Below are 27,964 nucleotides of genomic sequence, written 5' to 3'. Positions count from 1 at the left end.
AAGTTTCATTAGGTCCCGTTTGTTTATTTTTGTTTTTATTTCCATTACTCTAGGAGGTGGGTCAAAAAAGATCTTGCTGTGATTTATGTCAAAGAGTGTTCTTCCTATGTTTTCCTCTAAGAGTTTTATAGTGTCCAGTCTTACATTTAGGTCTTGAATCCATTTTGAGTTTATTTTTGTGTATGGTGTTAGGAAGTGTTCTGAGTTCATTCTTTTACATGTAGCTGTCCAGTTTTTCCAGCACCACTTATTGAAGAGACTGTCTTTTCTCCATTGTATATCTTTGCCTCCTTTGTCATAAATTAGTTGACCATAGGTGCGTTGGTTTTTCTCTGGGCTTTCTATGTTGTTCCATTGATCCATGTTTCTGTTTTTGTGCCAGTACCATATTGTCTTGATTACTGTAGCTTTGTAGTACAGTCTGAAGTCAGGGAGTCTGATTCCTCCAGCTCCGTTTTTTCCCCTCAAGACTGCTTTGACTATTCGGGGTCTTTTGTGTCTCCATACAAATTTTAAGATGATTTGTTCTAGTTCCGTAAAAAATACCATTGGTAATTTGATACGGATTGCATTGAATCTGTAGATTGCGTTGGGTAGTATAGTCATTTTCACAATACTGATTCTTCCAATCCAAGAACATGGTATATCTCTCCATCTGTTGGTATCATCTTTAATTTCTTTCATCAGTGTCTTATAGTTTTCTGCATACAGATATTTTGTCTCCCTAGGTAGGTTTATTTCTAGGTATTTTACTCTTTTTGTTGCAGTGGTAAATGGGAGTGTTTCCTTAATTTCTCTTTCAGATTTTTCATCATTAGTGTATAGGAATGCAAGAGGTTTCTGTGCATTAATTTTGTATCCTGCAACTTTACCAAATTCATTGATTAGCTCTAGTAGTTTTCTGGTGGCATTTTAAGGATTATCTATATATAGTATCATTTCATCTGCAAACATGACAGTTTTACTTCTTTTCCAATTTGTATTCCTTTTATTTCTTTTTCTTCTCTGTTTGCTGTGGCAGGGACTTCCAAAACTATGTTGAATAATAGTGGTGAGAGTGGACATCCTTGTCTTGTTCCTGATCTTAGAGAAAATGCTTTCAGTTTTTCACCATCGAGAATGATGTTTGCTGTGGGTTTGTCATATATGGCCTTTATTATGTTGAGGTAAGTTCCCTCTATGCCCACTTTCTGGAGAGTTTTTATCATAAATAGGTGTTGAATTTTATCGAAAGCTTTTGCTGCATCTATTGAGATGATCATATGGTTTTTCTCCTTCAGTTTGTTAATATGGTGTATCATGTTGACTGATTTGTGTATACTGAAGAATCTTTACATTCCTGGGATAAACCCCACTTGATCATAATGTATGATCCTTTTAATGTGCTGTTGGATTCTGTTTGCTAGTATTTTGTTGAGGATTTTTGCACCTATGTTCATCAGTGATATTGGTCTGTAGTTTTCTTTCTTTGTGATATCTTTGTCTGGTTTTGGTATCAGAGTGATGGTAGCCTCCTAGAATGAGTTTGGGAGTGTTCCTTCCTCTGCTATATTTTGGGAGAGTTTGAGAAGGATAGGTGTAGCTCTTCTCTAAATGTTTGATAGAATTCGCCTGTGAAGCCATCTGGTCCTGGGCTTTTGTTTGTTGGAAGATTTTTAATCACAGTTTTAATTTCAGTGCTTGTGATTGGTCTGTTCATATTTTCTATTTCTTCCTGATTCAGTCTTAGCAGGTTGTGAATTTCTAAGAATTTGTCCATTTCTTCCAGGTTGTCCATTTTATTGGCATAGAGTTGCTTGTAGTAATCTCTCATGATCCTTTGTATTTCTGCAGTGGTAGTTGTTACTTCTCCTTTTTCATTTCTAATTCTATTCATTTGTGTCTCCTCTCTTTTTTGATAAGTCTGGCTAATGCTTTATCAATTTTGTTTATCTTCTCAAAGAACCAGCTTTTAGTTTTATTGATCTTTGCTATTGTTTCCTTCATTTCTTTTTCATTTATTTCTGATCTGATTTTTATGATTTCTTTCCTTTTGCTAACTTTAGGGTTGTTATGTTCTTCTTTCTCTAATTGCTTTAAGTGTATGGTTAGGTTGTTTATTTGAGATGTTTCTTGTTTCTTAAGGTAGGCTTGTATAGCTATAAACTTTCCTCTTAGAACTACTTTTGCTGCATCCCATACGTTTTGGGTTGTCGTGTTTTATTGTCATTTGTTTCTAGGTATTTTTTGATTTCCTCTTTGATTTCTTTGGTGATTTCTTGGTTATTAAGTAGTGTGTTGTTTAGCCTCCATGTGTTTGTATCTCTTACAGATTTTTTCGTGTAATTTATATCTAGTCTTATAGTGTTGTGGTCGAAAAAGATACTTGAAATGATATCAATTTCCTTAAATTTACCAAGGCTTGATTTGTGACCCAAGGTATGAGCTATCCTGGAGAATGTTCCATGAGCACTTGAGAAGAATGTGTGTTGTTGTTTTTGGATGGAATGTCCTATAAATATCCATTAAGTCCCTCTTGTTTAATGTATCATTTAAAGCTTGTGTTTCCTTATTTATTTTCATTTTGGATGAACTGTCCATTGGTGAAAGTGGGGTGTTAAAGTCCCCTACTATGATTGTGTTACTGTCGATTTCCCCTTTTATGGCTGTTAATATTTGCCTTATGTATTGAGGTGCTCCTATGTTGGGTGCATAAATATTTACAGTTGTTATGTCTTCTCCTTTGGATTGATCCCTTGATCATTATTTAGTGTCTTTCTTTGTCTCTTGTAATAGTCTTTGTTTTAAAGTCTATTTTGTCTGAGATGACAATTGCTACTCCAGCTTTCTTTTGATTTCCATTTGCATGGAATATCTTTTTCTATCCTCTCACTTTCAGTCTGTATGTATCCTAGGTCTGAAGTGGGTCTCTTGTAGACAGCATATATATGGTCTTGTTTTTGTATCCATTCAGCCAGTCTATGTCTTTTGGTTGGAGCATTTAATCCATTTACATTTAAGGTAATTATCAATACGTATGATCCTATTACCATTTTCTTAATTGTTTTGGGTTTATTATTGTAGATCTTTTCCTTGTCTTGTGTCTCCTGCCTAGAGAACTTCCTTTAGCATTTGTTGTAAAGCTGGTTTGGTGGTGCTGAATTCTCTTAGCTTTTGCTTGTCTGTAAAGCTTTTAATTTCCCCATCAAATCTGAATGAGATCCTTGCTGGGTAGAGTAATCTTAGTTATACATTTTTCTCTTTCATCACTTTAAATATGTCCAGCCCCTCTCTTCTCGCTTGCAGAGTTTCTGCTGAAAGATCAGCTGTTAACCTTATGGGGATTCCATTGTGTGTTATTTGTTGTTTTTCCCTTGCTGCTTTTAATATTTGTTCTTTGTATTTAATTTTTGATAGTTTGATTAATATGTGTCTTGATGTGTTTCTGCTTGGATTTATCCTGTTGGGACTCTCTGTGCTTCCTGGACTTAACTGTTTCCTTTCCCATATTAGGGAAGTTTTTAACTATAATCTCTTCAAATATTTTCTCAGTCCCTTTCTTTTTCTCTTCCTCTTCTGGGACCCCTGTAATTCGAATGTTGGCACATTTAATGTTGTCCAAGAGGTCTCTGAGACTGTCCTCTATTCTTTTTATTCTTTTTTCTTTATTCTCCTCTGCGGTAGTTATTTCCACTATTTTATCTTCTAGGTCACTTATCCATTCTTCTGCCTCTGTTATTCTGTTCTTGATCCCTTCTAGAGAATTTTTAATTTCATTTTTTGTGTTGTTCATCATTGTTTGTTTTCTCTTTAGTTCTTCTATGTCTTTGTTAAACGTTTCTTGCATTTTCTGCATTCTATTTCCAAGATTTTGGATCATCTTTACTATCGTTATTCGTTATTTACTATCATTATTCGGAATTCTTTTTCAGGTAGACTGCCTATTTCCTCTTTCATTTGTTAGGGCTGGTGGGTTTTTGCCTTGCTCCTTCATCTGCTGTGTGTTTCTCTGTCTTCTCATTTTGCTTAACTTACTGTGTTTGGGGTCTCCTTTTCACAGGCTGCAGATTTGTCATTTCCATTGTTTTTGATGTCTGTCCCCAGTGGCTAAGGTTGGTTCAATGGGTTGTGTAGGCTTCCTGGTGGAGGGGACTAGTGCCTGTGTTCTGGTGGATGAGGCTGGATCTTGTCTTTCTGGTGGGCAGGTCCACGTCTGGTGCTGTGTTTTGGGATGTCTGTGACCTAAATATTATTTTAGGCAGCCTCTGTGCTAATGGATGGTGTTGTGTTCCTGTCTTGCTAGTTGTTTGGCGTAGGGTGTCCAGCACTGTAGCTTGCTGGTCCTTGAGTGGACCTGGGTCTTGGCTTTGAGATGGAGATCTCTGGGAGATTTTCACTGTTTGATATTACATGGGTCCCGGGAGGTCTCTTGTGTACCAGTGTCCTGCACTTGGCTCTCCCACCTCAGTGGCACATCCCTGACACCTGGCTGGAGCACGAAGAACCTGTCCTCCACATGGCTCAGAATAAAAGGGAGGAAAAAAGAAAAAAAGAATAAGATAAAATAAAATAATATAAAGTTATTAAAATAAAAAATAATTATTAAGAAAAAAAACTTTTAAGCAATAAAAAAAAAAAACCAGACAGACAGAACCCTAGGACAAATGGTAAAAGCAAAGTTATACAGACAAAATCACACACAGAAGCATACACATACGTATTCACAAAAAGAGAACAAGTGGAAAAAATATATTTATCGTTGCTCCCAAAGTCCACCTCCTCAATTTGGGATGATTTGTTGTCTATTCAGGTATTCCACAGATGCAGGGTACATCAAATTGATGGTGGAGATTTAATCTGCTGCTCCTGAGGCTGCTAGGGAAAATTTCCCTTTCTCTTTGTTCACACAGCTCCTGGGGTTCAGCTTTGCATTTGGACCCGCCTCTGCATGTACGTCCTCTGAGGGCATCTGTTTTTCACTCAGACAGGACGGGGTTAAAGGAGCAGCTGATTCAGGGGCTCTGGCTCACTCAGGCCAGGGGGAGGGAGGGGCACGGAGTGCGGGGCGAGCCTGCGGTGGCAGAGGCCAGCATGACGTTGCACCAGCCTGAGGCACGCCTTGCGTTCTCCCGGGGGAGTTGTCCCTGGATCCCGGGACCGTGGCAATGGCAAGCTGCACAGGCTCCCAGGAGGGGAGGTGTGGATAGTGACCTGTGCTTGCACACAGGCTTCTTGGTGGCTGCAGCAGCAGCCTTAGTGTCTCATGTCTGTTTCTGGGGTCCGCGCTGATAGACATGGCTCACGCCAGTCTCTGGAGCTCCTTTAAGCGGCACTCTTAATCCCCTCCTTGCACACCAGGTAACAGTGAGGCAAGAAAAAGTCTCTTGTCTCTTCGGCAGCTCCAGACTTTTTACCACACTCCCTCTCTGCTAGCCGTGGTGCACTAGCTGTGTTCACGCAGCCACCACCTTCAGGCTGTGTTCACGCAGCCACCACCAGTCCTCTCCCTGGGATCCGACCGAAGCCGGAGCCTCAGCTCCCAGCCCCGCCCGCCCCGGCGGGTGAGCAGACAAGCCTTCCCGGCTGGTGAGTGCTGGTTGGCACCGATCCTCTGTGCGGGAATCTCCCTGCTTTGCCCTCCGCACCCCTGTTGCTGCGCTCTCCTCCGTTGCTCCCAAGCTTCCCCCCTCCGCCACCCGCAGTCTCTGCCCACGAAGGGGCTTCCTAGTGTGTGGAAACGTTTCCTCCTTCACAGCTCCCTCCCACTGGTGCAGGTCCCGTCCCTATTCTTTGTCTCTGTTTTTTCTTTTTTTTCCTTTTGCCCTACCCAGGTACGTGGGGAGTTTCTTGCCTTTTGGGAGGTCTGTGGTCTTCTGCCACAGTTCAGTAGGTGTTCTGTAGGAGTTGTTCCACATGTAGATGTATTTCTGATGTATTTGTGGGGAGGAAGGTGATCTCCGTGTCTTAGTCTTCCGCCATCTTTAAGCTCTGATTTATTTTCCCTACTAAAAGCACACTACATTACTACGTGAATCGTGGTTGATTGAATCTGCAGGTGTGGAACCATGGATCCCATGGCTAACTGTAAAGTTACTGGTAAATTTTCCACTGTTCCCCTAACCCCCTCATTGTTCAAAAGTCAAATGTCCTATTTTTCCCAACATTTTTTTAAGTTGAAGTATAGTTGATTTATAGTGTTGTGATAGTTTCTGGTGTACAGCAAAGTGATTCAGTTACATTATATATATATATATATCTATATATATATATATACACACACACACATACATACACATACACACACACTTTCAGATTCTTTTCCATTATAGGTCATTACAAGATACTGAATATAGTTCCCTGTGCTATACAGCAGGTCTTGTTGTTTATTTTATATTATAACACTGTCAAATTTTCAAGGAACTCACTTTTTGGAAATTTTTTTTATATTAAAGTATGATTTAACAGTGTTGTGTTAGTTTCAGGTGTACAGCAAAGTGATTCAGTTATAAATATACATGTATCTATTCTTTTTCAAATTCTTTTCCCATTTAGGTTATTACAGAATATTGAGCAGAGTTCCCTGTACTATACAGTAGGTCCTTCTTGGTTATTTATTTTAAATATAGTAGTATGTATATGTCCATCCCAAACTACCACTCTATCTCTCCTCCCCACCTTTCCCCTTTGGTAATCATAAGTTTGTTTTCCAAGTCTGTGAGTCTGTTTCTGTTTTATAAATAAGTTCATTTGTATCATTTTTCAGATTCCACATATAAGCAATATCATATAATATTTGTCTTTCTCTGACTCCACTTAGCATTATAATCTCTACATCTATCCATGTTGCAAAATGGCATTATTTCATTCTTTTTTATAGGTGAGTAATATTCTGTTGTGTGTATATACCACATCTTTTTATCCATTCATCTGTCAATGGACATTTAGGTGACTTCCAAGTCTTGGCTATTGTAAACAGTGCTGCAGTGAACATTGGGGTGCATGTATCTTTTTGCATTAGAGTTTTCTCCAGATATGTGCCCAGGAGGGGGATTCCTGGATCTTATAGTAACTCTACCTTTAGTTTTTTTACAGAAATTCATACTGCTCTCCATCGTGGCTGCACCAATTTATATTCCCACCAACAGGGTAGGAGGGTTCCCTTTTTCCCACACCATCTCTGGCATTTATTACTTGTAGACTTCTTTTTTTTTTTTTTTTTTTTTTTTTTTTGCGGTACACAGGCCTCTCACCATTGTGGCCTCTCCTGTCGCAGAGCACAGGCTCCAGATGCACAGGCTCAGCGGCCATGGCTCATGGGCCTAGCCGCTCCACAGCATGTGGGATCTTCCCCGACCAGGGCACGAACCTGTGTCCCCTGCATCGGCAGGCGGACCCTCAACCACTGCACCACCAGGGAAGCCCACTTGTAGACTTCTTGATGATGGCCATTCTGACTGGTGTGAAGTGATACCTCATTGTAGTTTTGATTTGGATTTCTCTAATAATTAGTGATGTTGAGCATCTTTTCATGTGTTTCTTGGTCATCTGCCTGTCTTCTTTAGAGAAATATCTGATTAGGTCTTCTGCCCACTTTTTTGATTTTTTTTTTTTTTTTGGTATTGAGCTTCATAAGCTATTTGTAAATTTGGGTGATTAATCCTTGTTGGTTGCATCATTTGCAAGTATTTTCTCCCATTCTGTGTGTTGTCTTTTCATTTTCTTTATGATTTCCTTTGCTGTACAAAAGCTTTTGAGTTTAATTAGGTCTCATTTGTTTATTTCTGTTTTTATTTTCATTTTCTAGGAGGTGGGTCAGAAAATATCTTGCTGCAATTTAGGTCAAAGAGTGTTCTTCCTATGTTTCCCTCTAAGAGTTTTATAGTGTCTGGTCTTACATTTAGGTCTTTAATCCATTTGGAGTTTATTTTTGTGTATGGTGTTAGGGAGTGTTCTAATTTCATTCCTTTACATGTGGCTGTACAGTTTTCCCTGCACCGCTTATTAAAGAGACTGTCTTTTCTCCATTGTATATTCTTGCCTGCTTTGTCATAGATTAGGTGACTATAGGTGTGTGCATTTATTTCTGGGCTTTCTATCCTGTTCCATTGATCTATATTTCTGGTTTTGTACCAGTACCATACTGTTTTGATGACTGTAGTTTTTTAGTATAGTCTGAATTCAGGTAGTCTGATTCCTCCAGCTCTGTGTTTCTCAAGATTGCTTTGGCTGTTTGGGGTCTTTTGTGTTTCCATACAAAACGTAAAATTTTTTGTTCTAGTCCTGTGAAAAATGCCATTGATAATTTGATAGGGATTGCACTGAATCTGTAGATTGCCTTGGGTAGTATAGTCATTTCAACAATATTAATTCTCCCATTCCAAGAACACAGTATATATTTCCATCTTTGGAAAGATATGACATCTTTGTGTCATCTTTGATTTCTTTCATCAACATCATATAGTTTTCAGAGTATAGGTCTTTTGCCTCCTTAGGTAGGTTTATTCCTAGGTATTTTATTTTTTTGATGCGATGGTAAACAGGATTGTTTCTTTAATTTCTCTCTGATCTTTCATGGTATAGAAATGCAATCGTTTATATTCATTTTGTACAATGCAATTTTACTGAATTCATTGATGAGCTCTAGTAGTTTTCTGGTAGCATCTTTAGGATTTTCTATGTATAGTATCATGTCATCTGCAAACACTGACTGTTTTACTTTTTCTTTTCCAATTTGTATTACTTTTATTTCTTTTTCTTCTGATTGCCGTGGCTAGGACTTCCAAAACTATGTTGAATAAAAGTGGTGACAGTGGACATCCTTGTCTTTTTCCTGATCTTAGAGGAAATGCTTTCAGATTTTCACAATTGAGTATGATGTTAGCTGTAGGTTTGTCATAGACAGCCTTTATTATGGTGAGGTATGTTCCCTCTATGCCCACTTTCTGGAGAATTTTTATCAAATGGGTGTCGAATTTTATCAAAAGCTTTTTCTGCATCTATTGAGATGATCATGTGGTTTTTATTCTTCAGTTTGTTAATGTCGTGTGTCACAATGATTTTACATATGTTGAAGAATACTTATATCCCTGGGACAAATCTCACTTGATTGTGGTGTATGATCCTTTTAATGTATTGTTGGATTTGATTTGCTAGTATTGATATTTTGTTGAGGATTGTAGTGTTTATATTCAATCAGTGATAATTGGCTTGTAATTTTTTTTTTTTTTTGTCTGGTTTTGGTATCATGATGATGTTGGCCTCATAGAATCAGTTTAGGAGTGTTCGTTCCTCTGCAATTTTTGGAAGAGTTTCAGAAGGATAGGTGATAACTTTCCTCTAAATGTTTGATAAAATTCAGCTGTAAAGCCATCTGGTCTTGGACTTTTGTTTGTTGGGAGTTTTTAAATCACAGTTTCAATTTCAGTACTTACGATTGGTCTGTTCATATTTTCTATTTCTTCCTGGTTCAGTCTTGGGAGATCATCCCTTTCAAAGAATTTGTTCTTTTCTTGCAGGTTGTCCAATTTATTGCCATATAGTTGCTTGTAGTAGTCTCTTATGATCCTGTGTATTTCTGCTGTGCCCTTTGTAACTTCTTTTTCATTTTCTAATTTTATTGATTTGAGTCCTCTCCCTTTTTCTTGATGAATCTAGCTAAAGGTTTATCAATTTTGTTTATCTTTTCAAAGAACCAGCTTTTAATTTAATCTTTTCTCTTCATCTCTGTTTCATTTATTTCTGCTCTGATCTTTATGATTTCTTTCCTACTACTCACTTTGGGTTTTCTTCGTTCTTTCTCTACTTGCTTTACGTGTAAGGTTAGTTTGTTTGAGATTTTTTTTGTTTCCTGAGGTAAGTTTGTATTGCTATAAACTTCCCACTTAGAACTGCTTTTGCTGCATCCCATAGGTTTTGGATGTTGTGCTTTCATTTTTGTTTCTCTCTAGGTGTTTTTTGATTTCCTCTTTGATTTCTTCAGTGATCCATTCAAGGTCTTTGTTAAACATTTCTTATATATTCTCAATCTCTGCCTCCATTCTTTTTCCAAGATCTTGGATCATCTTTACTATCATTACTCTGAATTCTTTTTTGGGTAGATTTCCTATCTCCACTTCACTTAGTTGTTTTTCTGGGGTTTTATCTTGTTCCTTCGTCTGGAACATATTCTTCTGCCATCTCAGGTTGTCTGTCTGTGCTTGTGGTCTCCATTTTGTGGTCTGCAGGATTGTAGTTTTTCTTGCTTCTGCTGTCTGCCCCCTGGTGGATGAGGCTAGTCTAAGAGGCTTGTGCAAGCTTCCTGGTGGGAGGGACTGGTTCCTGCCCACTGGTGGGTGGAGCTGGGTCTTGTCCCTCTGGTGCACAGGGCCATGTCAAGGGGTGTGTTTATCGGGAAGCTATGGGCTCCGAAAGACTGTCTGCTGATGGGTGTGGCTGTGTTCCTGTCGTGCTGGTGTTTAGCTGAGGCATTCCAGCACTGGAGCCTACAGACTTTTGGGTGGGACCAGGTCTTGGTGAGAAAATGGCAGCCTCCAGGAGGGCTCATGCCAATGAGTAATCCCCAGAATTACCACCACCAGTCTTTATCCCCACAATGAGCTACAACCAACCCCTCTACCTCCACAGGATACCATCCAATACTAGCAGGTAGGTCTGACCCAGTCTTTTATGAGGTCACTGCTTTTTCCCCTGGGTCCTGATGCACATGAGACCTTGTGTTCACCCTCCAAGAGTGGAGTTTGTTTCCCCCAGTCCTGTAGAATTCCTTCAATCAAACCCCGCTGGCTTTCAAAGCCAGATGCTCTGGTGACTGTTCCTCACATTGCAAGACCCCCAGGCTGGGATGCCTGACATGGGGTGCAGAACTTTAACTCCTGTGGGAGAACCTCTGTGATATAATATTTTTCCAGTTTTTGGGTAACCTACCTGGTGGGTATGGGATTTGATTTTATTGCAACTGCACTCTCCTACCATCTCATTGTGGCTTCTTCTTTATCTTTGATTGTAGGATATCTTTTTTGGTAGTTTCCAGCATTTTTTTTTTTTTTTGTCGATGGTTGTTCAGCAGTTAGTTGTGATTTTGACATTTTCATAAGAAGAGTGAGCCCATGTCCTGCTCCTCTGCCATCTTGTCTCCACCCAAAGCCTCAAATAACTTAGATCATTGGCTCATTATGACATAAAATTCAGGAACAGTCAGATGGAAGACATGCAGAGAGGAAGGTATAGGAAAAGGGCTTGGAGCTTCCCTACCCTTTCCAGGCTGCCATTCTCCCAAAAGTCAAGTGTACTTGATAGTTGGTAAGAGAGTAGACTTAAATGTTCTCACCACAAAAACGTATTATAATTGTATGAAGTAATGGATGTGTTAACCTTATTGTGTTAATCATTTAATAATATTGATATATGTGTATCATATCATCACATTGTAGACCTTAAACTTAATGTTGTGCCAATTATAGCTCAAGAAATCTGATGGGGGTAGAAAAGGAACTTTAAAATTAAACCTAACGCCTGTATCCTACATCTCTATATCCTTCCAATTTTGCCTAAGATTTTAACAATTCCTTTAACTTGCGTCTATATCAGGTAGAGAGCAATAATCTTCTAGAACATGTCTGGTGTACATTGTCACGTGCATGCATCACCTACAAGTGATTGTGCTTTTGTGTGCTTCACTGTATAGTACTGTATAAAGTAGAGTAGTACAGTATCTTTATTTCAAGCCCAGGATGTCTGGAAGAAAGCGTAAAAGCAGTGGTGATGTAGCTGGTACTGCTGAAGAACCGAAGAGATTCACAACACAGGAAATGGCAAGGGAATTTTCTTTATTTGAGGAGGAACTGTTAGTTTTTGAGGCACAGGACCCAAACGTAGAATGGTACATGAAGGTTGCAGCAGCCATTCAGAATGCAATCCAGTGCTACCATGTCATCTATGACGAGGAAATAAGAGCCACTACCCAGGCATCACTGGATCTTTTCTTCAATAGGGTAAACAGAATTGAATCCAGCAAGGAACCAGAACCTGTGTCATCAACATCGGATATGAGTGAAATTGCAGCTTGCCCTCCATCTTCTATTGCTGACGATCCTTCAGCTCTTCCATCTCCCACCTCTTCTCCCTCCTCCAGTCAGTAACTCTTCTTGCCTGTTCACTTGATGCCAGCCCCTGTATGCCAGCTGTTGTGCTGTACTACCGTACTTTTCAAGGTACTGTACTGTAAGATTTAAAATGTTTTCATTTTTTGTTTTTGTTTTTTATGTATTATTTGTGTAAAAAGTATAAACCTATTACAGTACAGTACTATATAGCTGATTGTGTTAGTTCAGTACCTAAGCTAACTTTGTAGGACTTACGAACAAACTGGACTTAACAAACGTGCTCTCGGAATGGAACTTGTTTATATGTACGGGACTTACTATATTTTTTAAATGACTAGGGCAATTTAGCGAATGAACTCACTTGATGCTGGGTTAAACACAAATTTGACAACCACTTTTGGAAAACAATTTGACAACAGGATTTATGAGGTCTGCACAATGGTCAATAATTTTCCTTCTGGTATTTTATCCTAAGGATAAGCAGAAAAAAGGACATTGACAAATATGTCTGTGCCACTTAGTGGAAAAAACTGAAGCTAGCCTTCTATTCCAGAAAAAAATAGGTTAAAATAACCACAGACAAGGACACAACTACTGTAACTTATTATAAATATTTAAGCAAACACAAATTGAAAAAATGTAGCAGAATGGAAAATTAAAATGTTAATAAATTTATATTTAAGCATCATTTTTGTGTAGCCTAGACCCTATATTAAATTTTTTAAATAATATAAGCAAAGATTAACCAAAAAAAAGTGTCCATATTGGTTATACCAGTATCTGATGTTTATTTTTTCCCCCACCCTTCTCCTGTGAACTCTCTCCCAATGTCACTCTTAGAGTCCTTGAATACTTCAGGCCTTGGGGGAGAATAGTCAGAGACCTGGGGCTAGTGAACAGGCCCCAGGAGGAGAGTAGGAATAAGTCTTATAATCTAGTCCTGGGAGGTAGAGTGGAGTAAGGAATGAAGATTACTCCCATGGGGGGTAACTCAGGATACAGAGGGAAGAATGCAGGTGTCTCTGTTGCAACCCTTGGGAAGCAACTGGCTGTTTTCAGTACCTGGATAAAGAGGGGACACAGGAGAAAATATTGAAGAGGTCAGAGCCATGGCTTCCCTTTGACTATGAACTAAATTCATCAAAGCATCCAGACAAGAGATGACTACTGTAAGGAGCTCTGTGGACATTTGCCCAAATGGGTAAGTACATTCCAGAGATGGAGACAAAGTTATTGGAATCAGACTCCATTTGTCTTTGGTCCATCCAGGGCTTATCTTCTTTACAGTTCTAGTCAAAAGAAGAGGAAATTTTTTTAAAAAATTTTAAAATTAAAAAATTAAAAAGTAGAGGAAATAAGTTGAGTACAAATTGGGCTGTGTTATGTATCAAGGAAGAGGCGAAACCCCAATGTAGAAAGCTTTGTTGCCTAGTACTCCCCATCAGAACATGAGAGAAAAGATTGAACTATTCCATCCTGATTGGACCTCTTGTCTTCTGCTCCACAGTCAGTCAAACTTCTCTCCCAACTGCATCTTTACACCATCAACAGGTATCTTTAATTATTTTTATCCATGTTTAAAAGGCTATTCATACAGTTGGGAAAGAAGGATATGGAGTTACCAAGGTCATATGAAAATAGCACTGTGTCTGTGTTCTCTGGAAGGGGGAAAAGAACAGAGGAGAGGAGTAGGTAAGGAGGGAATACAGTGCCTGTTCCAGAGGCCAGGCATTCTAATATTTCACCTTCTGTGTGTGCGAACACACACATTTATGAACAGTTCATTTTAATACATGATGCAACTCTAAGGCGGCTATTAAGCCCTTCCTTTCACAGACTGGCAAACAGGCAATGTAATCTCTCTGCCTTTGTTTTCTAAGTCACAGAGCCAGAAACAGTAGAGTTCGTATTTGCACTAAGTTTGTCTTGCTTCTAATCCATGTTTATTTCACCACAGCAAAACATCTGTCTCAGGAGCTTCAGACCCACCATCAAGATGTCTCTTCCAGGACTTGCAGGCATGTCTCCCGTGTTCAGGTAAGGATGCCCTTATGTGGACTGATACAGAAAATGTTTCTCTAGAATGTTCTAGGTCAGATGACACAGTTTAGGTGTCACACCTAGTTCAAACCACCACTTAAGATGCCAATTATCAACTTGGTGGATTTTTATTCATATGCTCATATTCTTTGTCCCAGCCTAAAACTCAGTTACAATTTCATTGACTAAACTGGGTCTGGCACAAATCAAAGTTAGAAATCTGGTTTTAAGTCCATCACATGAACACTGATTCTTTTATGATGAGATACTTTGACCTTCCCTGATTTTGAGTAATTAGGCCACCATCCTAAACCATAAAGGGACTTATCACAGTATCTTCAGAGAACACTTCACATATTCTCCCTTTTATGAGATAAAATTGTGTATTGACCAGTGTTCCCAATAAATCCCTGTCTTATCTCTACAATTCCTGGACTTTTGAGGAATCTTCAAAGATGTCCCACATGACCGTGAAACAAAGGAAACCATTCCAATTTGCAGGATGTAAATTTCTGCTCTACTCCCCACCCCATAGTGAACAGTAAGAATTTGGGGAAAAGAAGCTGATGCCATGTGCCAAGAGCGTCACACTTATTTCATTTGTTCTTTATCCTTACCCTTTGCAGTTGATAGTCTCCCCATTTTTAATAAGAAAAAGACTGAGACTTCAAGAGTTTAAGCAATTTACCCAAACATAGGGTAAGATGGTCTGGATGGGAAATCTGGTTTTGTTAGATGGTAAAGCTGATACCCTAAGCTGCTACTGTGGTGCTATCTCCCATCCTTTCCTTTTCTTATCCAAAAGATTCACAGAATCTTTACATTTGATCCCTGAGGAAGTAGTTTCACACATGGTATCACTTATTGGCATATTCAAATACTCAACTCACAGAATTGCTAAAGTCAGTTAATATAAAAGAACATCTGTGAATGATTGATTTTAAAGTTCACAGAACTTTAATCTTTTTTTTCAATACCTAGTCAATACCTGACCCAGAAGTAAGTAAACTCAAAAATCCTAACATTGTGTGTTGGAGCCTGAATCACAAATCCATGAGGTTACGTAGGGGCATTTCTTATGCTTATTTGCTATGAAAATGTAACTTCTATTTATATTTTAGACATGAATAATTTGAAATGTGCATGGAATTTAGTTGGGGGGAATTCAGTGACTATGTACCCATCCACTCTGGTATAGAGATATCAAAGAAGGCTTTGTAGAGGAGAGATGGTCTGGAATGGGACTTGATGCCTGGGTAAAAAAAACCAAGAAGGTGGTGAGATCTCTCAGCAAAAATGTAGCCATGTGAAGAAAGTCACCATGTTACCATGACATGAGTATGGGGAGCACCATGACATGAGTATGGGGAGCCTGACTTGTTGAATCTGAGACTCTAATGGGAAACATGAGGAGGGCAAGCCCAAGACAGGACAAGACCCAAATTATACCCTGTGCCCTCAGCTTCTGAACCCTGAGGATGTGTAGCAGTAGGAGCCATTGCTAGATTCTTAGAGGTACCTGAAGGGCAAAAGAACAAGAAGTGGACCAGGCTTTTACAAGTAATGGACAGTGGTTTAGCGCTGATCTCCCTATCTCTTCAAAGAATAGAGACCAAGAAGTATGTGGCCAGTAAGAAGGGTCCTGTTGACTGTTTTCTGTCAGTACATTTTTTTTTAATCACTGTGATCAGATAATGGGCAAATGTCCAGTGAGATTTGCTCATAAAAAGATGCACCTCATCTTTTACCTATCTCAAATTATAGATGATGCCCAGATTCTCAGAAAGTTTAATAGACTCTGTCCTTAATGTTCCTTAGGACAGTTGACTCTAGCTGTTGACTCTATCTTTCTAACCATGAAATCTGGGCAACCTTAAATGAGATATTTTCCTTTGAAAAATTAGGTCCTATGCCAGGTATCTTTTAAAGAAATCAATTAGATTCGTCAGTCTGACCAAACCATTATTAAGCCATTAAAGAAAAGGGAATTGTACCTCACTAATATATTTTCCTTAGTAAATTGTCCCCTTAGTAAGTTGTCCCGTTATGTTTTTGACTTTTAAAAAGTAAGACTTTTAAAGCTTTTCACTATTCTTCAAAACCTGAATATACCCATACATGAAAGAAAATTAAAAGAATGTGTTTTTACATCCAAGGTATATTCCTATAAGAAACACATATTTTAATGAAATCATATCATATCAATACTTTAATCTGCTTTCTGCCATTCCCTCACTTACTGTAATATGACGTAAACGTTTTACCAGGTAATACATAGCTTTAAAAATATTATAATAAATCTAATTCATTGAATAATGCTTTACTTTTGAACGCATTGATTCTAAATTTTCACTATAAAATCGTGAATTGCAAATAGCTAATCATTGTTATTGATGTTACTCTTTATACAACAAAGAGAAGCATATGCAGGCACTAGGCTAAACACATTACGTGGACTTACATTTAATCGTTGCAGGTAGAACTTTGTGTTTTCCAGTGTAGAAGTCCCCTAACTTGTTCAGCCCCTTTGATCCAGTAATTTTGCTTTGGGAAATATTTCCTAAAGGAAATGGAAAAGAGCAATTTAGCAGTAGAAATGTTAAGCATACTTGTTTCTACATTTACCAGTGGGTGTTTTCATGCAGGCTCTTTTATAAAATACATGTCAATTTTCAAGTAGGCATTCAGAATTCTTCTTTATTATAGGTTCTGCCAGGATGGAAATAAGATTCCAGTAGTCTACAGTTTCCAGAGGCAATATCTGTTATAGCAGTAAAAATCTAAAACTAAGAGCTCCTGTCCCCTAGCTACTCTAAGCCCTCAAACATGTTCATGTCTGCTTGCCAATAATTCCTGCTTGGTGCCTACTTCTTTCTGGCTTACTGGCATCCCAGGGCTGGAGTCCCTGCATATGGCTCTCCATCCCCTTTAGCTCCATGTACCTGGTGGCTGTGGTGAGGAATGTGACCATCCTGGCCGTGGTAAAGTTGGAGCACAGCCTGCACCAGCCCATGTACTTCTTCCTGTGCATGTTGGCTGTCATTGACTTGGTCCTGTCAACATCTACCATGCCCAAACTGCTAACCATCTTCTGTTTTTGTGCCTGTCACATTGACCTAGATACTTGCTTGACCCAAATGTTCTTTAGTCACGGTAGAGTCAGGCATCTTCCTTGCCATGGCTTTTGATCACTATGTGGCCATCTGTGACCCACTATGCCACACCTCAATGCTCACATGCAGTGGTAGGACGTTTGGGCCCGGCTGCCCTCCTTCATGGAGTACTCTACATTGGACCTCTGCCCCTGATGATTTGCCTGAGGCTGCCCCTTTACCGGGCCCAAATCACTGCCCACTCCTACTGTGAGTACATGGCCGTGGTCACCTTGGCATCTAGTGACACAGCAACTTATATGGAATGGGAATTGGCTTCCTGGTATTGATCCTGGATTCATTAGCCATCACTGCCTCCTATGTGGTGATTTTTAGGGTTGACCACCCCTGAGGCTAGGCTTCAAATATGCAGTTCTCATATTTGTGCTATCCTTGTCTTCTATATCCCCATTGCTGTTTCCTCTCTCACTCACCGCTTTGGCCATCATGTCCCTCCCCATATCCATATCCTTTTGGCCAACTTTTACTTCCTCATTCCACCCGTTCTCAACCCAATTGTCTATGCTGTTCACACTAAACAAATTTGAGAGAGACTTCTCCACATTAAGTCAGGGGCTCAACCCAAGTGACTGTTCTGAATCTATGAGACAGATATTTAGTGATGGCAGGAAAAGGCTCTGACCAGGGAAACCAATGAAATAAGACCCATGCAACCAAGTCTTACCTGAGTTATGGAGAAGAGGGTCTAAGAGGAATGCTAGAATATATTCTGCTTGACCATGGATTTCCTGAAAGGGGAATATCTGAAATATTTGAAAGAGGAAATAAGGGCTTGAGTTTTTGTACAATATTCCTTTTACTATTTGACTTCACAAAATTAAGCACAATAGACACAAGCATACAGACCACAGAAGTAGTCTGTAGTCATTTATTTCTTTGACTTTTTTGGTGAAGGATTTCTGGTTTCTCTTTGGAGAGAGCGTTTTGCACAATTTCTAGAAGGTAAAATTATAATTTAACACCTTCTTGAAAACAGTTTACAAATTCTGTTTGTAAAGGTCTGGAAAAATTGTGTTGGCAAGATTTTCCAATCCTTTTCACTTGCCCCATAACAGGTCTTTTGTTGAGAATGGAGGCGATATGAATGTGGGAAACCTTAATATAATGCGCCTTGGAATGGGACTCTACTGCTCACAGGAGTTAAAGTCCTCAAGCCAGGTCATTCTCCCATTTAAATAGATAACTGGAAATGTGGGCATTTCCATTTACCTCCACATTTCTCAGGAGATGAGTATCCCACATCTCCTCATAATAAAATTAACTACGAGTGGGGAGGAGGAGACAGAAGGACATTAGGAGATTCCATTTTGGAGACCCTGAAATAGCCTACCTGAAGGACAGCAGCCAAACTGAAGTAAAACGACAGAAGCAAGAAGGTTAAGAGTGGGATTATTGACATGAAAGAGGTTGGGTAGAGAACTGAGTAAAGGTGATGAGAATAAATATATTCCCAGTGGTAGATGCAAACCTTTATATAACTTTAGATCTCTTTGGAGAATTCTTAGGGACAAATTATCAAAATAAATGTATGAACTTTTATTATTTATGATCATAGAAGTTCCATAATGAGATGACTACTTCAGGCTAGAAACCTATAGAAATTTCGTGATAATGCATGAAAAAAACGGAATGAAGCAATCACACTCAATTATAGTATGTCCATTTTAGTTGTAAAATGTTTCAGACTTTAAATTGAAAATGCTCATTTAGCCTCCTCAATTTACAAACCATTACAAAAATTTAAAAGCTAAGGTGACTTACCTTAGGCTTAAAAGGAATCATCTTCACATTTGAACGTATAATCTAAAGAAGCCAACGATTAAACCAGAGCTAAAATTTAAACCTCATATGTCATCAACAAAAAAATGAAGGACTTAGAATATCAGAAATTTTTTCTAAAGTTTGGCTTAATGTCCCTAAGCCAGGTCTAAATTTCTATTTCCTCAGAATCCTATGCCTAAGCCTAAGGTTGAAAGGATAACATTTATTAATTTTTTCCCATTGTTTTGGGGTGAAGGGTACTTATTTCCCCATCTCCTTACCAAGGGTCCTGGAGTTCAGTACCAAACCTAAGTCATTTATTGGGGAAACATTGTGTTCTATGAACATAATTTAAATGCCAAATGTAATGTGTCTGCTAGATTTTATTAGGAGTTGATGAAAAGATACCATAAACTTACCCGAGTTAGAAGCTTATTTTACAGAGTTATCTCCTGACCATAACTTGTGCTTTGGAGAAAATGAAGATGATGTTCATGTCTGTCAGTGGCACCAGTGCTGTGAGAGAAATGACAAGGAACCTTTGTCATGGGATAGCTCTTTGGCATTAGCTGAAAAATCCATTTATACTATGTAAAGCAGAGTGTGTGTATGGAGATCCATGGCTCTTAATGTGGACTTAATTGAATTCAAGAGGATTAGTACTAAGTACTTTCTAGCCAAATATCCTCCGAAATGCCACAGTAAGGGGTTCCTCTATAGATGACCTGTTAGTTCTTCTTTAGATCAAGAACAAATACCAATAATCTCCAGTTTCTTTATCTCCAGTCAGTCATTCAATACTGTATGAGGAAAAAGAAGAAAAATAATGTGTGCTCCTGCTCCATCCAGGGACAACCAACCATGACAACACCCAGGCCTATCAGACTCAGGATATGAGGTAAATTATAGATCATATAGTAGAGCATTTAATCCCATTGTCAACTATAGTCATGGCTGAGCCCTTTCATGGTGAACAGGATAAGAGGGAGGATACCCTGGTGAATGCAATATGAGGGTGTGACAAATAGGTCCAACAACTGAATATCCATCTTATTCAAAGCCAACACCGTGTTTCTCCTTCACACAAATACCTTTTTCTCTTCTGTTACTGATACTCAGGCTGGAAGTAAAAGACACTTTCATCATCGCCTTTTTTTTGTTTTGTTTTTAATAAATGTATTTATTTTTGGCTGCATTGGGTCTTCGTCGCTGTGCACAGGCTTTCTCTAGTTGCGACGAGTGGAGGCTACTCTTCATTGTGGTGCACGGCCTTCTCATTGCAGTGGCTTCTCTTGTTGCAGACCACGAGCTCTAGCTCTAGGTGTGTGGTCTCAATAGTTGTGGCGCACAGGCTCAATAGTTGTGGTGCGTGCGCTTAGTTGCTCTGAGGCATGTGGGATCTTCCTGGGCCAGGGCTAGAACCCATGTCCCCTGCACTGGTAGGCAGATTCTGAACCACCAGGGAAGTCCTCATCATCGTTTTGTGAGTCTGCAAGTCTTCATGGAAAAAAATGAAGACTAGGGAACAGTTAAGGGAGGAGGAATCATTATAGCTATTAAAGGGTCATGTGGCACAGGTAGTTAACTTGGGCTTTGGACTTAGAATAAAGGGCAGAGATGGATCTGAACCAGTAATTTTCAGACTTTGGACGTGTTGCACAATCTAAGCTTCAGTCTCCTCTTATTTTTCTTTTATGGTTTTTATTCTTCAATTTGTTAATATGGTGTGTCACATTGATTTGCATATATTGAAGAATCCTTGCATCCCTGAGATAAATCCCACTTGATCATGGTGTATGATCCTTTTAATGTGTTGTTGGATTCTGTTTGCTAGTATTTTGTTGAAGATTTTTGCATTTATATTCATCAGTGATATTGGTCTGTAATTTTCTTTTTTTGTACTATCTTTGTCTGGTTTGGGTATCAGGGTGATGGTGGCCTCATAGAATGAGTTTGGGAGTGTTCCTTCCTCTGCAGTTTTTTGCAAGAGTTTGAGAAGGATGGGTGTTAGCTCTTCTCTAAATGTTTGATAGAATTCACCTGTGAAGCCATCTGGTCCTGGACTTTTGTTTGTTGGAAGATTTTTAATCAGTTTCAATTTCATTACTTGTGATTGGTCTGTTCATATTTTCTGTTTCTTCCTGGTTCAGTCTTGGAAGGTTATACCTTTCTAAGAATTTGTCCATTTCTTCCAGGTTGTCCATTTTATTGGCATAGAGTTGCTTGTAGTAGTCTCTTAGGATGCTTTGTATTTCTGTGGTGTCTGTTGTAACTTCTCCTTTTTCATTTCTAATTTTATTGATTTGAGTCCTCTCCCTCTTCTTCTTGGTGAGTCTGGCTAAAGGTTTTTCAATATTGTTTATCTTCTCAAAGAACCAGCTTTTAGTTTTATTGATCTTTGCTATTGTTTTCTTTCTTTCTATTTCATTTATTTCTGCTCTGATCTTTATGATTTCTTTCCTTCTGCTTACTTTGGGTTTTGTTTGTTCTTCTTTCTCTAGTTCCTTTAAGTGTAAAGTGAGATTGTTGATTTGAGATGTTTCTTGTTTCTTGAGGTAGGCTTGTATAGCTGTAAACTTCCCTCTTAGAATTGCTTTTGCTGCATCCCATAGGTTTCGGATCGTCGTGTTTTCATTGTCATTTGGCTCTAGGTATTTTTTGATTTCCTCTTTGATTTCTTCAGTGATCTCTTGGTTATTTAGTAACGTATTGTTTAGCCTCCATGTGTTTGTGTTCTTTACGTTTCTTTCCCTGTAATTCATTTCTAATCTCATAACGTTGTGGTCAGAAAAGATACTTGATATGATTTCAATTTTCTTAAATTTACTGAGGCTTGATTTGTGTCCCGAGATGTGATCTATCCTGGAGAATGTTCTGTGCACACTTGAGAAGAAAGTGTAATCTGCTGTTTTTGGATGGAATGTCCTATAAATATCAATTAAATCTATCTGGTCTATTGTGTCATTTAAAGCTTCTGTTTCCTTATTTATTTTCATTTTGGGTGATCTGTCCATTGGTGTAAGTGAGGTGTTAAAGTCCCCCACTATTATTGTATTACTGTCAATTTCCTCTTTTATAGCTGTTAGCAGTTGCCTTATGTACTGAGATGCTCCTGTATTGGGTGCATATATATTTATAATTGTTATATCTTCTTCTTGGATTGATCCCTTCATTATGTAGTGTCCTTCCTTGACTCTTGTAACATTCTTTATTTTAAAGTCTATTTTATCTGATATGAGTATTGCTACTCCAGCTTTCTTTTGATTTCCATCTGCATGGAATATCTTTTTCCATCCCCTCACTTTCACTCTGTATGTGTCCCTAGGTCTGAAGTGGGTCTCTTGTAGACAGCATAGGTCTTGTTTGTGTATCCATTCAGCAAGCCTGTGTCTCTTGGTTGGAACACTTAATCCATTCACGTTTAAGGTAATTATTGATATGTATGTTCCTATGACCATTTTCTTAATTGTTTTAGGTGTGTTTTTGTAGGTCTTTTCCTTCTCTTGTGTCTCCTGCCTAGAGAAGTTCCTTTAGCATTTGTTGTAGGGCTGGTTTGGTGGTGCTGAATTCTCTTAGCTTTTGCTTGTCTGTAAAGCTTTTGATTTCTCCATGGAATTTGAATGAAATTCTTGACGGGTAGAGTAATCTTGGTTGTAGGTTCTTCCCTTTCATCACTTTAAGTATATCATGCCACTCCCTTCTGGACTGTAGAGTTGCTGCTGCAAAATCAGCTGTTAACCTTATGGGAGTTCCCTTGTATGTTATTTGTCGTTTTTCCCTTGCTGCTTTCAATAATTTTTCTTTGTCTTTAATTTTTGCCAATTTGATTACTATGTGTCTCGGCATGTTTCTCCTTGGGTTTATCCTGTATGGGATTCTCTGCACTTCCTGGACTTGGGTGGCTATTTCCTTTCCCATGGTAGGGAAGTTTTCGACTATAATCTCTTGAAATATTTTCTCGGGTCCTTTCTCTCTCTCTTCTCCTTCTGGGACCCCTATAATGCGAACGTTGTTATGTTTAATGTTGTCTCAGAGGTCTGTTAGGCTGTCTTCATTTCTTTTCATTCTTTATTCTGTTCTGCAGCAGTGAATTCCACCATTCTGTCTTCCAGGTCACTTATCCATTCTTCTGCCTCAGTTATTCTGCTATTGATTCCTTCTAGTGCAGTTTTCATTTCAGTTATTGTATTATTTATATTGTTCATGTCTGTTTGTTTGTTAATTCTTCTAGGTCTTTGTTAAACATTTCTTGCATCTTCTCGATCTTTGCCTCCATTGTTTTTCCGAGGTCCTGGATCATCTTCACTATCATTATTCTGAATTCTTTTTCTGGAAGGTTGCCTATCTCCACTCCATTTAGTTGTTTTTCTGGGGTTTTATCTTGTTCCTTGATCTGGTACATAGCCCTCTGCCTTTTCGTCTTGTCTATCTTCCTGTGAATGTGGTTTTTGTTCCACAGGATGCAGGATTGTAATTCTTCTTGCTTCTGCTGTCTGCCCTCTGGTGGATGAGGCTATCTAAGAGGCTTTTGTAAGTTTCCTCCAGTCTCCTCCTCTTAAAAATGAAAGCAACAATAGTAGCTCCTCCTGGGTTAATTATAAGGATATAATGAGATAATGAATCTAAAATGCCTGCATAATCCCTGGCACACGAAACACAACTTGTCTTTTAAAAATAGTATTTTATCATGCACTGAAAGGCCCATGGGAAGGGTAATAAGTCAGGAAGAGTAACGGGAACAAGTTCCTGGAAAAGCCAAAGAATGTCTGCAATTGTGCCTCACTCGTAAGTGTACTAGCCTCTGCTCTAGAAAACACTCTCTGTTCTTTGCTTCTCTACAGAAAATTAGTTATATAAACAGATTCAGCTTTCCTCTGTTCTCTTTGGCTGCCTGGTACCCACTCATGTACATCTGAGGCTTTTTAACTATTAACACCCACCTAATTAGTCTTGTGACAGTAAAAGGCTAAATACCTCTAAATATTTCCTGGTATAACAAGTAAAAAATTAATACTCACAAACTCAGTTGTGCAAAATGTCATTTCCTTCTTTTTTTCACCGGCATCATCCATCCACAATGGGGCTTAGAGTAAAAATAAAATTAAGTTATACAAGATAGCATTTCCAACCAAATCCAATCAACTTTATAAATTGCAATTGATTAAGAAATCCTTAATTTAGGCTAATACAGTTTTTAAAACTCCCCCAGGAGTTTTTACATCACCCTCTTCTTTGTGTTAGATTTAAAACTGCAGTGGAGGGGGGGGTTCTTACAAGACTGCCACCATGGCAGTTATATGGGAGACAACTATTTCCTGCTTCCTTTTCTTGGCTGGTCTCGACCCCATATACATCTTGTGCTATAATTATGGTATTTTTTCACACTGTGGCCTGTGGTAAGTGACCTCCTCGTACTAGAGTCTCTGATACAGTTGATCCACTGAGATTGCAGTCATACCCCCACAGGACCCTGGCAGAGACTGTCCACTCTTTCTTTCTCATACTCATCCCTTTGTCCCAGCTGCAGCACCCTCTGCAAGCTGGCCAAAGTGACCACTCTTATTCTTTCTCTGAGCCAACTTATTTATTTCATCTGTGCCCCCAGATCCGATTTCACACCACTTGGAGTCTTGGGAGCCTCAGCTTAAGAAGGAGAAAGTATGGTCCCAACTAGTGTTCTTCCTCCCACCAGGCACAGACAGTCTTTGTGCCTAACCTAATCTGAAACCAGGAACAGAAATCTGTTCTGCCAGGTCAGATACCCTTATACCTTTTTGTCATCTTTTTGGTTCAAAGCTTTTAAATTTAAAAGCCAAGAATTCTGTGTCCTGCTAAAGGGGCAACATGCGAGGTCCTGGAGGCACTGGTATCCTTCTATGACTGGATTCTAGAAATGAGAATTCTAGAATTGAGTTTGAGAAATGACTCTGCAGAAGATCTAAAAAGAAAAGCCTAAGATCTGAAGGATCTGTAGTTCTAGAAATATTGCCTGACCAGTGCAAATCTTTTTAGGGAATAGTATGGTTGACTGTTTACTTCTGTCTTCAACAAGGAAAACTGACTCACTTGATTCAAATGGAACAAACACCAACAAAATATAAAATTGATTATGGTATTCAGAATTGAGAGCTGCATGAGAATCTTGGCCAGGACTCCTCCCTTTCAAGGAATATTTTTTGGTTCAATCCTTATCTGTTAAAGTTGGGTGGGTATGAGAGTAATTGAGGTGAGACATAGTTAAAGGATACAAGCATCTCACTATGTTCTATAGACAGATTAGTTGGACAGATATATGATATAGATAAGTAGACAAACCAGTAGATGATCACTCAGGAACTAATGTTATTCTTAATTTGGTTTATCCAAGATTTCTCAGATGCATCCAGTGTTGTAAGGGTATTGTACTGTATCATCTTGGCCAAGCTGGAACTATGTTTTCTAGAATTACTTTCCCTGTGTGGTTTCTGGTTGGGGCTGGCCAGAAGACATATTTCTGTGATACTGGAAGGCAGAAATGAAATGGCTATTTCTATCATAAAAAGTCTACAAATAACAAATGTTGGCAAGGATGTGGAGAAAAAGGAACTCTTGTACAGTGTTAGTGGGAATGTAAGTTGATGCAGCCACTATGGAAAATATGGAGTTTGCTCAAAAAACTAGAAATAGAACTACCATATGATCCAGCAATTGAACTGCTTGGCATATATCTGAAAAAAAAACACCTCTAATTCAAAAAGATATACGCACCCCAATGTTTATAGCAGCATTATTTACAACAACCAAGACATAGACACAACCCAAGTGCCCATCAAACCGGTGACTGCACTATATAGATGTGAGACTTTATATATATATACACATATACATATATATGTTGTGTATGTATATATATGAGTATTACTCAGCCCTAAATAAAATACTGCCATTTGCAGCAATGTGGATGGACCTAGAGAATATTATGCTCAGTGAAATAAGTCAGGCTGAGAATGACAAATACTGTATAATATCACTTCTATATGGAACCTAAAATTAATACAATGAATATATATGCAAAACAAACAGACCCATAGATATAGAACACAAATTTGTGGTAACCAAAGGGGAAAGGGAAAGTGGAGGGACAAATCTGGGTATGAGATTAATAGATACAAACTACTATGTATAAAATAGATAAGCAACAAGGATATACTGTATAGCACAGAGAATTATAGCCATTGTCTTGTAATAACCTATAATGGAGTATTATCTGCAAAAATACTGAATCACTATGCTGTACACCTAACATTATAAATCAACTAATTTTTTAAAATCTGTTGCATTTCTACACAAACTTTTAAAAAGAAATGGGGGCAGGTCAGTAACTGAGACAGAAGAATGAATAAGTGAGGTGGAAGACAGAGTGGTGGAAATCACTGCCGCAGAACAGAATAAGGAAAAAAGAATAAAAAGGAATGAGGATGGGCTTCCCTGGTGGTTCAGTGGTTGAGAGTCTGCCTGCCGGGTTCGTGCCCCAGTCCGGGAGGATCCCACATGCCACGGAGTGGCTGGGCCCATGAGCCATGGCCATTGAGCCTGTGCTCCACAATGGGAGAGGCCACAACAGTGAGAGGCCCGCATACCACAAAAAAAAAGGAATGAGGACAGTCTCAGAGACCTCTGAGACAACATTAAATGCACCAACATTCACATTATAGGGATCCCAGAAGGAGAAAAGTGAAAGAGGGCCTGAGAAAATATTTGAAGAGATAATAGCTGAAAACTTCCCTAACATGGGAAACATTAACTCAAGTCCAGGAAGCACAGAGAGTCCCATACAGGATAAACCCAAGGAGGAACACACCAACACACATATTAATCAAACTGACAAAAATTAAAGACAAAATATTGAAAGCAAAAAGGGAAAAGCAACAAATAACATGCAAAGGAATCCCCATAAGGTTATCATCTGATTTTTCAGCAGAAACCCTGCAGGCCAGAAGGGAATGGCAAGATATATTTAAAATGATGAAAGGGAAAAACCTACAACCAAGAATACTCTACCCAGCATAGCTCTTGTTCAAACTCAGTGGAGAAATCATAAAGAGGATTCAGCACCACCATACCAGCTTTACAAAAATACTGAAGGAACTTCTCTAGGCAGAAAAGAAAAGGCCACAGCTAGAAACAAGGAAATTAAGAGTGGTAAAGTTCACCAGTAAAGGCAAACATACAGGAAAGGTAGGAAACAATCCACACACAAATATGATATCAAAACCAGCAATTGTGAGGAGAGTACAAATGCATGATATTGGAAATGCATTTGGAATTAAAAGACCAGAAAGTTAAAACAATCTTGTTTATATATAGACGCTATATCAGAGCCTCATGGTAACCACAAACTTAAAATCTACAATAGAAACACAAAAGAGAAAGCAAACCCAACACAACACTAAAGTTAGGTATCAAATCACAAGAGAAGAGGAAAAAAGAGGAAGAGAAGAAAAAGACCTATAAAAACAAAACCCAAAGACCTACCCAAAACAACTAACATGGCAACATACATATTGATAATTACCTTAAATGTAAACATGAAATTCTCCAACCAAAAGACATAGGCTGGCTGAAAGGATACAAAACAAGACCCATATATATACTGTCTACAGGGGACCCACTTCAGATCTAGGGACACATACAGACTGAAAGTGAGGGAATGGAAAAGATATTCCATGCAAATGGAAATCAAAAGAAAGGTGGAGTAGCAATACTCATATCAGACAAAATAAACTTTAAAATAATGTTACAAGAGACAAGGACACTGCATAATGATCATGGGATAAATCCAAGAAGAAGATATAACTACTATAAATATATATGCACCTAACATAGAAGCACCTCAATATATAAGGCAAATACTAACAGCCATAAAGGAGA

The 27,964-nt window shown here is 38.7% G+C and overlaps 1 pseudogene across 1 annotated transcript in view; it reads left to right on the top strand.

Annotated features, from left to right (window-relative positions):
• Window positions 1-13,277: 13,277 nt before the first annotated feature.
• Window positions 13,278-27,964, top strand: part of LOC309826099 — a 52,521-nt pseudogene continuing 37,834 nt past the window's right edge. The window contains exons 1-2 of the transcript in view: window positions 13,278-13,281; window positions 16,928-17,858. The product of the transcript in view is annotated as an uncharacterized misc_RNA (transcript). The remainder of the gene's footprint in view (window positions 13,282-16,927; window positions 17,859-27,964) is intronic.

This window comes from Grampus griseus (genome assembly GCF_964374135.1).
Source record: "Grampus griseus genome assembly, chromosome: 8".
In the NCBI taxonomy this organism is placed as follows: domain Eukaryota; kingdom Metazoa; phylum Chordata; class Mammalia; order Artiodactyla; family Delphinidae; genus Grampus; species Grampus griseus.
This window is presented reverse-complemented; position numbering and strand designations above follow the sequence as displayed.